The sequence below is a fragment of the Sitophilus oryzae genome, unplaced genomic scaffold (assembly GCF_002938485.1).
Source record: "Sitophilus oryzae breed Bouriz unplaced genomic scaffold, Soryzae_2.0 scaffold_359_pilon_pilon, whole genome shotgun sequence".
Taxonomy (NCBI): domain Eukaryota; kingdom Metazoa; phylum Arthropoda; class Insecta; order Coleoptera; family Curculionidae; genus Sitophilus; species Sitophilus oryzae.
This window is the reverse complement of record NW_022146928.1, coordinates 3,407,485-3,418,301: the sequence shown is the minus strand read 5'-3', so window position 1 is coordinate 3,418,301 and position 10,817 is coordinate 3,407,485.

The following is a 10,817-nucleotide window of genomic DNA, read 5'->3' as shown; positions in this document are numbered from 1 at the left end:
AATTTTTATCGATATTGGAACACAACACGAAAAGAAATTTACAGGTGATGCAGTGTCATTATCCCAAGGACTTACAAAAATGATTAATTTTTCATTCATTGTCCTCTTAGTATTTTAGGAAAAAATTTTAAGGAACATCGAAAATGTAAACACTGCTTTGCAGAGGCCAACGCTTTCGATCGCGGAGGCATCTAAATTGCTGAATTCATTACAGAGTTTCTTAGCTGAGTTTAGAGACAAAGTCGACGATTGCTTTAAAGAAGAAAAGATCCTTGCAGAAGCAAGCAATATTGAGCCTGTTCTCCCAGAAAAACAGACAAGAAAAGTAAAAAAGATTTTTCGATGAAAACGCTGATGACGAAATTGGTACATTAACCCAAGAACAACATCTCAAAATTCAAATTTTTGAATCATTCGATAAAATAAATGAGCAATTTTCCTGAAGGTTTAATGCTATGGAATGTGATTTTTATTTTCTTTCTGGAAAGTCACTGGCATCATTACCACTAAAAAGAAAGAAAAAGAAATAAACGATCTTGTAGAGGGGGGGGGGGGTGGTGTGTCTACACATTTTTTGAATTGTGGGGGCGCCAAATTTTGTCTTTGCCCACGACGTATTTTACCCTAGATCCGCCACTGCAAGCTGTGAGACGACCGACGTGGCATGCTCTCAATTAAGTTGACCGGAAGATGTTGAGTAGTGGCTTCCCATGTTTCGCGCGCAGCAATTTTCAATTCATTTAAGGTACGGGGGGAACATTCCTTTTGGCAATATGGCGTTTTAGCATGTCCCAAGCATGCTCGATCACATTCATATCTGGAGACATCGGTGGCCACCACAGTTTTCTTATACCCTCTTCCTCACAAACCATGTAAACACATCATCCATCACATCGTCCATGTAAACAAATTCCCCCCACTGCCCCCCGAAATGGACGCACAATAGGCCCCAAATCGTCTCTAAGATATGAGACACCTGTCATTGTGCCATGAATAAAAACAAGAGGAGTTCGAGTTCCGTGCATTATACCTGCCCACACAATAATGCTTCCCCCTTGAAACGGGACACGGGGTTGAGCTGCATTTAATCGTGCTCGTCTTCCAGATGCTCTCCAGACCAAAGTTCGTCACGAGTCTGACACTAGGCCTATTCTTGTTTCATCACTAAACATGACGAAATTCCAATTAGGTCCATTTGCTCTCATCTCCTCAATCCATTGTAGTCGCGTAATTTTGTGCTGTAAATTAAGCTTCGGAACACGTAGAGGCCTACTTAAATGTAATCCTCTGTCATGGGGTCTTCTTGCTATGGTCTTTATTGAAACATTTACTTCTTCAAGGCGAGCTAACTCATTTTTAACAGCAGTATTAGAAAGCAGGCGATTGCGTCGTGCAATTAGTGATATTTGACAGTCTTGCACACCAGTATTAACTCTCTTTCTACCTCTTCCAGGCCGGTCTGTAACCTCGTTTGTCTCCTTGAATTTTTTTAATATTTGCGAAACATCGCTTTGGTTAACTCCTACAATTTAAGCAGTTGCAACTTGCCGGTAACCCTGTCGAGACAGTGTTACTATTCTGACTCTATTAAACTGTAAAATAACGTTTCTAGGCATTTTAAGGCCAAAACAATGGTCAAATTTCTTCTGCAACCTAAGAGACCACAAATCGAAATTGCATGAATTTGTAATAATATTGGGTCTAAACGATAAATATTGTTTACCCTATCCATTTTAATAAAAAAATGTTTATTACTGATTATCAAAGCTATGTATTAAAAAAAGATTCTTTAAATTCCTTTCCGTATATTTTTAAACGACATATGCAATCATTTTGGCCATGTGTGTAGGTATTTTATCGTAAAGTTAAAAATTTATGATGTAAAATGAAAAATATTAAAATCCATTAGGCTAGGACGGACATGATGGAATCTAATGTATGTAAAACTGCAGACACTAATACAAGAAATAAGAGAAAGGCACAACAAGGGAGTAATTCTAGTTATGTTTCGATGCATAGTTAAATTGTGGACGAAATATCTTAAAGCAGGTCGACGTCTTTGTTTTGCAACGTTTGTGCGAGCTGGAATGTTCTCGGTCACGTTTGAGCGTCGTGGATTCTAAAAGAATTTTCATCTTTTCCCTTGTTTGCGCAAGTTGTCAGATGAATGTGTTGGAGGAATGACAAAAATTTAACCACTAAGTAAACTATTTGAGAATTGAAAGAAAAAAAATAGTTTTATTGTTTGTTCTTCTACTCAGTGGCGGATAGAGAGGGGCCCATGAGGCCCTGGCCCCCCTAAAACCTGTAGATTGTGTTAAATATTAGGCTTTTGGGTTAAAAATGACGGTATTAAAAAGCATATTCTACATTACTTTTTATTTTGCTGGCTAAATAAATTCCTATATCCGCCCCTACTTTTACGTATAGACATAACTATAGAGGGTGGTCCGAACTGTATTCCGGAAACTTCGGCAGCATATCTGCACATAAAAATAAGTAGAAAAGTTCGTATAAACCGCCCTTCGTTTCGGAGAAACAGGGTGTGGAAGTTTCATTTTTATTTAGATTTTTTCCAAATAATTTATGAAGTAACGTCGATATTTAGATGAAAATTGTTGTCTGGTGGGTTTTTTGACATGAGCAGTTTGATTTTGATGTCAATATGACTCCTACTTGTAGAGGACGCCATCTACATATTTTTTAACTGGTTTGAAGTGTAATAACTTTTCGTCCATACCTATATAAAACTACTGAGTAAAAAATATACATTTACGACTTTTTTTACGTAAAAAAGGTCTCTTTAATACCCGTAATCATTGAGATAAATTTAATATGTTGACTAAATAGTTATTAGACTGAAATCATAAATTTGAAATGTTTTTGTGCCGAAAGTTCAACAGAAACTGTTTAGTCATCATTTTTTCGCAGAAAAAATTATGATTAATTCAAAAAAATAAAAATTTATTATTTCAGTCAAATAACTATACCCGACGCGACGTGTGTTTATTTTTTGCCAATAATGACATGTATTGGACTATTTCCATTCTAAATATCTTGAGAACGGTTGCTTGTAGAGATTTTTACCAAGAAACGTTTTTTTACGTAAAAAGTCATGAAAATGAATATTTTTTCACTCAGTAGTTTTATACAAGTACGGACGAAAATTTATTACTCTTCAAAACAGTTAAACAAATGTAGGTGGCGCCTCCTACAAATAAAAGTCGTATTGACATCAATATCGAATTTCTTGTCTCACAAAACTCCCAGACACCAATTTCCATACAAATATTGACGTTAGTTCAGAAATTATTTGGAAAAAATTGAAATAAAAATGAAACTTCTACACCCTGAATCTCCGAAACTAAGCATTTTAGGACATACATTTATGCGAACTTTTTTACTTATTTTTATCTGCAGAATGTGCCGCCGAAGTTTCCGGCATACAGTTCGGACCACCCTGTACACAAAGACTTACAGGAAAAACAATAAAATTAGATAAAGACAGGTCTTTTGCCACTAAAATAAGCATGACGTTTTCCACTGAGAATACTTGCACCTGCATTGGAGCGTTTTATGAGTGGTTGCCATATTGTTGAAATTTCCATATTCGAATTGCTAAAAAAATATATTTGCTAGATAGCCTCTTCAAAATTTCGCTTTTTCCAATGGGGTTCTTTGTGGACCACCAGGGCTTTCGACCATTTTATGTTGTGGTGCTTGGATCACACATGATTTGCCATGTTCGACTTCATTGTTTCACCTCTTTGCGTGTGATTTTTATGTTCGTCAAGTCGTATACGTAGAGGACGTTTTGTCTCTTCAATATACGACCACAGTTTAAAGAATATAAATATATCAGTTGGCCCACTCTTCGCCCGTATCAAAATTCCTCCCGCCGCTCCCCGCCTGTCTTGTAGACTTGGGTCAGTCTACATCTGTTGCTCGACGCGTACACAGCGTTCCAAGTTTATTTTAGTTTTCTTTTCGGTCCGACGGCGAAGCCTAGGGTGAACCAAAAATAGTGTTTTAGTTGTTTTGTTCGAATTGTGAATAAAATTTCTACTAGAAATATTTGTGCAGTAGATGGTTGTGAAAGTAGAATGACAGACAATATATCGTTCTTTAGGTGCCCAAAAGATGAAGGAAGGTATATGTTTATATAGTATAGGGTATTAAGTATATAATAATTAAAGTATTAGACATATTAAGTACATTATAATTATGGAAACCCAACTATGAATAAATTGTTTTAAAAATATACGTATAAATTAAGAAAATATTTTACTCGAAATATGCACGAAATATTTATTTTTAACAATTAGTTTATTATTTTAGTAAATATTTTAGAGTAGGTACTAGTAGATACTTACTATTATGTTTTGGATTTTCCAGTATTTACCTGTTGGCAAAGTGCATATTAAATTATTTTTTAAGATATTTGCATTTTTTTAATAGCATGTTTTGCTCTTTTAAGATATTTGTATTTAACTTTAACTACCTATCTGGAAAGTCCAAATTTTATCGTCAAGTAATAAAAATGCATACAATTTGTTCTGCTATTGACAAGTTTTTACTAAATTTTATGTAACAGTAAATATAACAATTGACGAGCACATGGGAAAAACGATGAATATCCAGAAATGGGGGGGATAAATGTCCAGGAAAGCGTTTTTTTTTAATTCAAATTACGCATGGACTTTTATATCGTTTTCCTCATTTTTAAATGCCTGTTTCTATGTGGCCGTTATCGATATTCCTGTTTATTTAGGTACCAAAAGGTGTAGCCCCCCCCCCTTTTCGGTACTTTCATTGTTTTTCTCGTGTGCTCTTCAATTAGTAGTAAATATTGTAATAAATTATATTTGCATATTTCTTAAGTTATAGCATGTTTTGCTTTTTAGCTGTTTGCATTTAACTTGAATTATCTACCTTTTTATCAAAAGGTAATAAATAGTACTTGGATACAACTTGTCTTGCCATTGTCAATTTGTTTTTTCAATTTTTACTAAATTTTATCAAACATTAAAATTTATAACACAATTAATTCATGATAATCATAAAATTTAGAAAAAATTCCAAAAAAATTGACAATGGCAACACAAGTTGTATGCAAAGGTACTTTTATTACCGATTTTATTACCATGTCGATGGCATTAAAATAATATTGAAACCGGGGTTTTGTCATAATATTTAAGTATTTTAGTTTTTTTGCTAGTGCAATTATTGAGACTATAAAACACTCAGGTACGAGGCTTGTGTGATGTAACGCTGTTTCGGGTAAGAAAAAATAAGTGAAAAAGAATTCCAACTAGACGTGTTGTTGTGTTGTGACAATTTCAAATGTTAAAATGTTAACGCGTAAAGGAGATGTAAGTAAAGGACGCGTAAAGATATAAAATATGCTGTCCCCCCTAAAACAGGAAGACCCCCAAGTATGATGAGTTATAGACTGTATGATGAGGTATAACTGAAGAAAAAAAGAGACACAATAGATTTTTAAGGTGGTGGTGATTAACCCTATTTCAACTCATTCTACATGCTTCTACATAGTGATGGGAAAAACCGATTAATTTCAATAATCGAGTACTCGAGTTTCAAGCAATTGCAATAATCGAGTGATCGCTTGAGCGAAATATCACTCGTATTTAAAAATACGGTTTTTCACCCGCCGCTGTTGTAAGTACTCGTTAACGCCAAGCGCCAAGCAGTAAGTTGCGTGCGCATGGCACATATTCTTTCGGTGATGAATGGCAAGTAGCAAGCGGCGAGCGTTTCGCTTGATCGCTTGATTTAGTTTATTTCAAAGCGTTGTCGATGTAGGTCGTAAAATTTGTCTCTCAGATACGCAACGGATAAATATATATATATATATATATATATATACGGCGTCGTATAAATTACCTACCTGCAATGAATGTAGAAAATTCGCTCGGCTTTTTATCGAGTATGTCACATTAAAATCGGATTTCAACTTATTTCATTCTAGGATCGCTTGGTACTCGTCACTTGCATCGCTCGTTCATAATCGAACGATGTCGGTTATTTCAATAATCGAGTACTCGAGCGAAATTTCGCTCGAGTGATCCCATCACTACTTCTACATAATATACCGTTCTAGTTGTCTTATTGGATTTAAACATCGTAACTGAAAAAATCAGGAAACAAAGACAATGGCAAGTTCGACATATTAACCGTTTTGTATCAAAGGTATAGACATTATTGACAAGAAATATACTCCCAGGCATAAAACTGAAAGGGAAAAAAGCACGTTTCCACGCAGTTTATTTATTTGGCATTTAGGGAAAAGGTTAAATGGAGCGCTCGCTTCCAAATCGAGCCAATATCTGTTCTCTTTTTAACAATGTTCCCCTGTCGGAGCTACTTTGCTGCGTTCCGCGGATGCCGGAATGTCGTTTTGCGGCGAATTTAAAGCGAATGGAGTGATTGGAGTTTCATTTCGGTTAGGGGAGGAAATAGTTTTGGGGATTCGCCGTGACACGAGCAGCGTAATCTCCAGCGCCCTATGTGATTTTCATCGGGACGTCGTTTGCATTTCTTAAATCCTACTTTGATACAAGGTGAATTGGCTAAGAACTATTTAGCCTATACATTCAGTGGCGGCTCGTGGTTATTATTGAAGGGAGGTCAATATTGTTGCGGGCCCGTGTGGACTCGACCTAACCTAACTATATGTCCCGCCCTCAGATGACCTTAACATTGCATTAAAGAATAGGCACCATAATGATTCATTCGAACGTTCGAGAAAAAACGAGTTCCACTGGAATGGAGTAGTACATACGAGAACATTCGAAACCTTCTCTATGCACCTAATGATTTATGGATTACTCGAGAAACTCTTTAGCTGTGGGTATAAAATCCGACGGCTGGAGCCTGAGGAAGACAGAAATAAATAGACGAGTACAGTTGACGCGCTAAATTCAAAATAAATTCTTTCTAGATAAATAGTTATAGATCGTTTGTAAATAGTTCTTTAAGTCTTTTATCGTTATTATTTTTGTTAATTTTAAATAAATTGTGTTTAAATAAATTGTGACTTTCTATCCACACGGAACCGACGAAAAACGTTACAATATCTAAAAATATTGCGTCGATTTTTTTTAAGACGCGACAAAATTTAATGGGTTTCTTACAATGTACCGTACTTCGGACAGCACGGGTAAACCCGGACAACGGGTCCTTGAAAGAGAAAAAAATTGAGGGGGGTAGCGAAATCATCAAAGCGGTCGCGTGTGGATTGGAACGTGTTTAAAACAGTTGCCCTCAGACGTTTCTTAAGTACCGAGTGTTTTTCGGGTTCGCCTAAGTATGCAATTTTTGTTGTTTTTTTTTAAAGTGGAAAAAGTAACTGGCGTATAACTAAACCTATTATTCATAAAAAGTCGTACTTTTTCCAGTATTCAGTAGGTATATTATCTGAAGATGTTTTATGTAATTTGAAGATTTTTAATCGTTCAATTGTTTTTTCCAGATGGTCGTAAGCAACAAAATCATATTTTGAAGGCTAACTTCGGACATGGTTCGGAGTTACAAAAAGCAACTGGGGAGTCGCCCCTACCAAAATTATTCACTAGAGAGGTTACAGCAAGCAGTAGCAGATGTCAAAGCCAAGCGAAAAACCATAAGAGAGACCGCTGAGTATTATAGGATTCCCAAATCCACAATTGGGATAAAGTTAAGGGGATTCATGATAAGAATACAGGACGGCAACCAGTGCTAAGGATCGAGGAAGAGGCAAAGTTTTTGACTGATATTTTTTGAAATAATCAATCTTTTTTAATAAAAATGTCCTAAATAATGTTTGAAGTTATTAATTTTTGAGTTTTTATTAAAAAATGAACTTGATTTTTTTTTAAAACTTATATTTTTGTTCGAAGTTTCCTTTTAACTGGTATAACATCAAATTTACACATTTTTAAAGGCATGTGCGAAGTTACACCACCTATGGGGATAACTTCGGACACTTTGCAAACAAAAAAATATATACGTTAGAAAAAGAAAGTTTAACATTTTTTTTAGTTAGACATAGGAGAAGGATGTAGTAACTCACACAAAAAATATTGGTTGAATTTGAACACATTTAGGTCAAGAAACTTACAGAAAACCTCAAAAACTGTCCGAAGTAGCCCCGTTTTAAGGTACTTAAAATGAAACCTACCCTTACATTTTTAAACAGGTGGTCTAGTGCCATTTTACTAAAAATCCAGTCAATGTTCTTTACACAAATTTTGGATTTAAAAGACACTTAAATAATAATGCCACAAAAATATAAATACATATATACGCATACACATTTCTAAAAGTTTTATTTTACTTTTTTTTTATATTTTAAGTCAATTCTTTCTCTAAACGTTTTTCGAAATTTAAGCAATTGTTTTCTTTTAACCGCACGAATTTACAAACTAAACACCATATTATGTTGTCTATTTGAAAATATCTATTCCAGAATCAGTCAACAAGAGTCAGGGGTGGATGGGCCATATGAGAAAACGGGAAAATTCCCGGTGGGTCGGGGGATAAATGGGTCGGTGGGCCGGTCCCGATCAGAGCTCAAAAAAGATTGGATTAGCAAAAATTAAATGGTTAATTTTCTAACTAAAGTGACGTAAGATTCTTAGTGACTCCATAACTAACTAATCAATTTTCATCAGTATAATCGTCAGTTGCTTTTAAACATAAACACCAATTTGTAAAATAACTATTGAAAAATGTCTTTCTCTGGGACACTTATAATTTTAATAATCACCTGTTTGTTCGGTTTGAAAATTTTTATTATGCAAAGTGGGTCTATAAGAAACAAATATTTTCAGGGCTGGTAGATCTCAATAAAATAAACATAATATATCTTCTTTATCGAGTTTCAAATAAGTCCAATCGAGTTATTAAAGTTTGTAAATTAAAAAAAATAGATTTTTTTTAATTTGAGCCACCTCAATTTTTCGGTATTTGCATCTCTTTTAGTGCCGTAATATCAGAAATTAAGAAACTATACCGTGGGAAAATATGCGGTGAACAGGAGTTCTAAAAAGTTTCTAAAATATACAGAAAAATTTAAAAGAAAATGCTCGATTTTTTAACATCTTTTTTTGCAAAAAGACTCATAGACGTGTTCCTGGGGTCGAAATATAACCACTCCAGAAAATATTTGCACTTATTTAACACTCACCCTGTATAGTTTTACCCAATATTCTTTTCTTAATAACTAATAAATATGACTGACTGGCAGCAAAAAAAGAATGAATAGCATTAGGTAAATTTAAATAGTTCGATCTAAATGTATACTAAGAATACGGTAGCGTAGATTGACAACTGGGGGCCTCCGTGCAATATTTTTCGAGCTCCCCTTTGTAAGAAGATAGACGAATTTGACGCGAATTCTGCGGTTGACGGAGAAAACATTTCTATGCTTGGCTTGAATTGGTGACGGAACTAAAAGCCAAGTCTAAATTGTTGTTTAAAATGTTGCTAAAATGAATTTGCTAAAAATTACTGAGACAGCAGAGAAGAGTTAAATAAGGTGTAAACTAGGTTAGATAATAAAATATTAATATGTTTAGAAAATCCAAATATTCTTATTATGGACTGTAACATAACATTACATCAGAACACATTTATATCCACTGCCTATAGGTTCTTCTCGTTTGAGTCATGGCATTATCATACAAGATGCCAAATGTACAAAAGTATAGAGAAAAAGTTTCGTAATAAGAACTATATAATAACCTAAAAAATGCTGCAGTTTTAATGGCGACCGCCGGCGCCGGTTCATTCAGTTAAAAACAGGTGTACACGAGGAGGCTGCTGTTGTAGCAGAAAAGAGAGACTTTCTTTCTACAATGTGTAAGAAATAAATAGTAAATAAATAATAAATAATAAGGAAGTCTTAAAGTTTCTCAAAATCATGACTCAGAATCGTAGCCTATTCAAGATCAAATTACCGTTATCGATAATGGAAATAAAGCAGTAGAACCCTGTAAAACTGAGCCATTTTGTAGTAAAAATTCAGATGTCCGACCCAATATTGGTCTTTACGAAAATTTTGATCAAGACAATTTATTTTTTTTTAAAAACCGGAGGCAAAAGAGCTTTTTCGCACGAGCGTAAAATACCCTTACTTATATACAGGTTGTCCCAGAAATAAGTGCAAGTATTTTAAGGAGTGGTAGATCTCGATAAATGAAACATATTTTCTCTTCCTCGTTTTTCAAATAAGTCCAAAATAACGCAGTTATTTTACTTTGAAAATTTCAAAAAAAATAATTTTTTGCTCAAATTTTGAGAATGGATCACTGGATCTTCTCTGGATTTTCTTTCTTGTAAATTTAATCTACTACCTATGTTGCCATATTATCAAGAAATTATGTTTTTTAACTAAAAACTAAAAAAAAATACAAAACATTTTTCAAAAAATTCCGAATTTTTAAAAGTTTTTCTTGTGAAAAAACCTCATAGGCGTGTTTCTGGGCTTCAACTATACTACCAGTTAAAATACTTGCACTTATTTCTGGGACACCTTGTATTAATAAATAAAATGTTTCTTCGTTATGGTATGGTCATTTTGTTTTTGTGGATTTGGGCCGGTTGTCTGTTTTTCCCGGGCCGGTTTCCACTTCCTCATCCACCCCTGACAAGAGTTCATCATTTATCCACAACCAGAAAATTATGAATTATTACCTATACACAGACCTTAATGCAAAACAGCGAGAGCTCAACTTTTTCGACAAAGCTTCGATATGTATGTCCCATTTCAGAGAATTGTCCACAACAAGCCCTAAGAATTTTACAGACTTGACGAC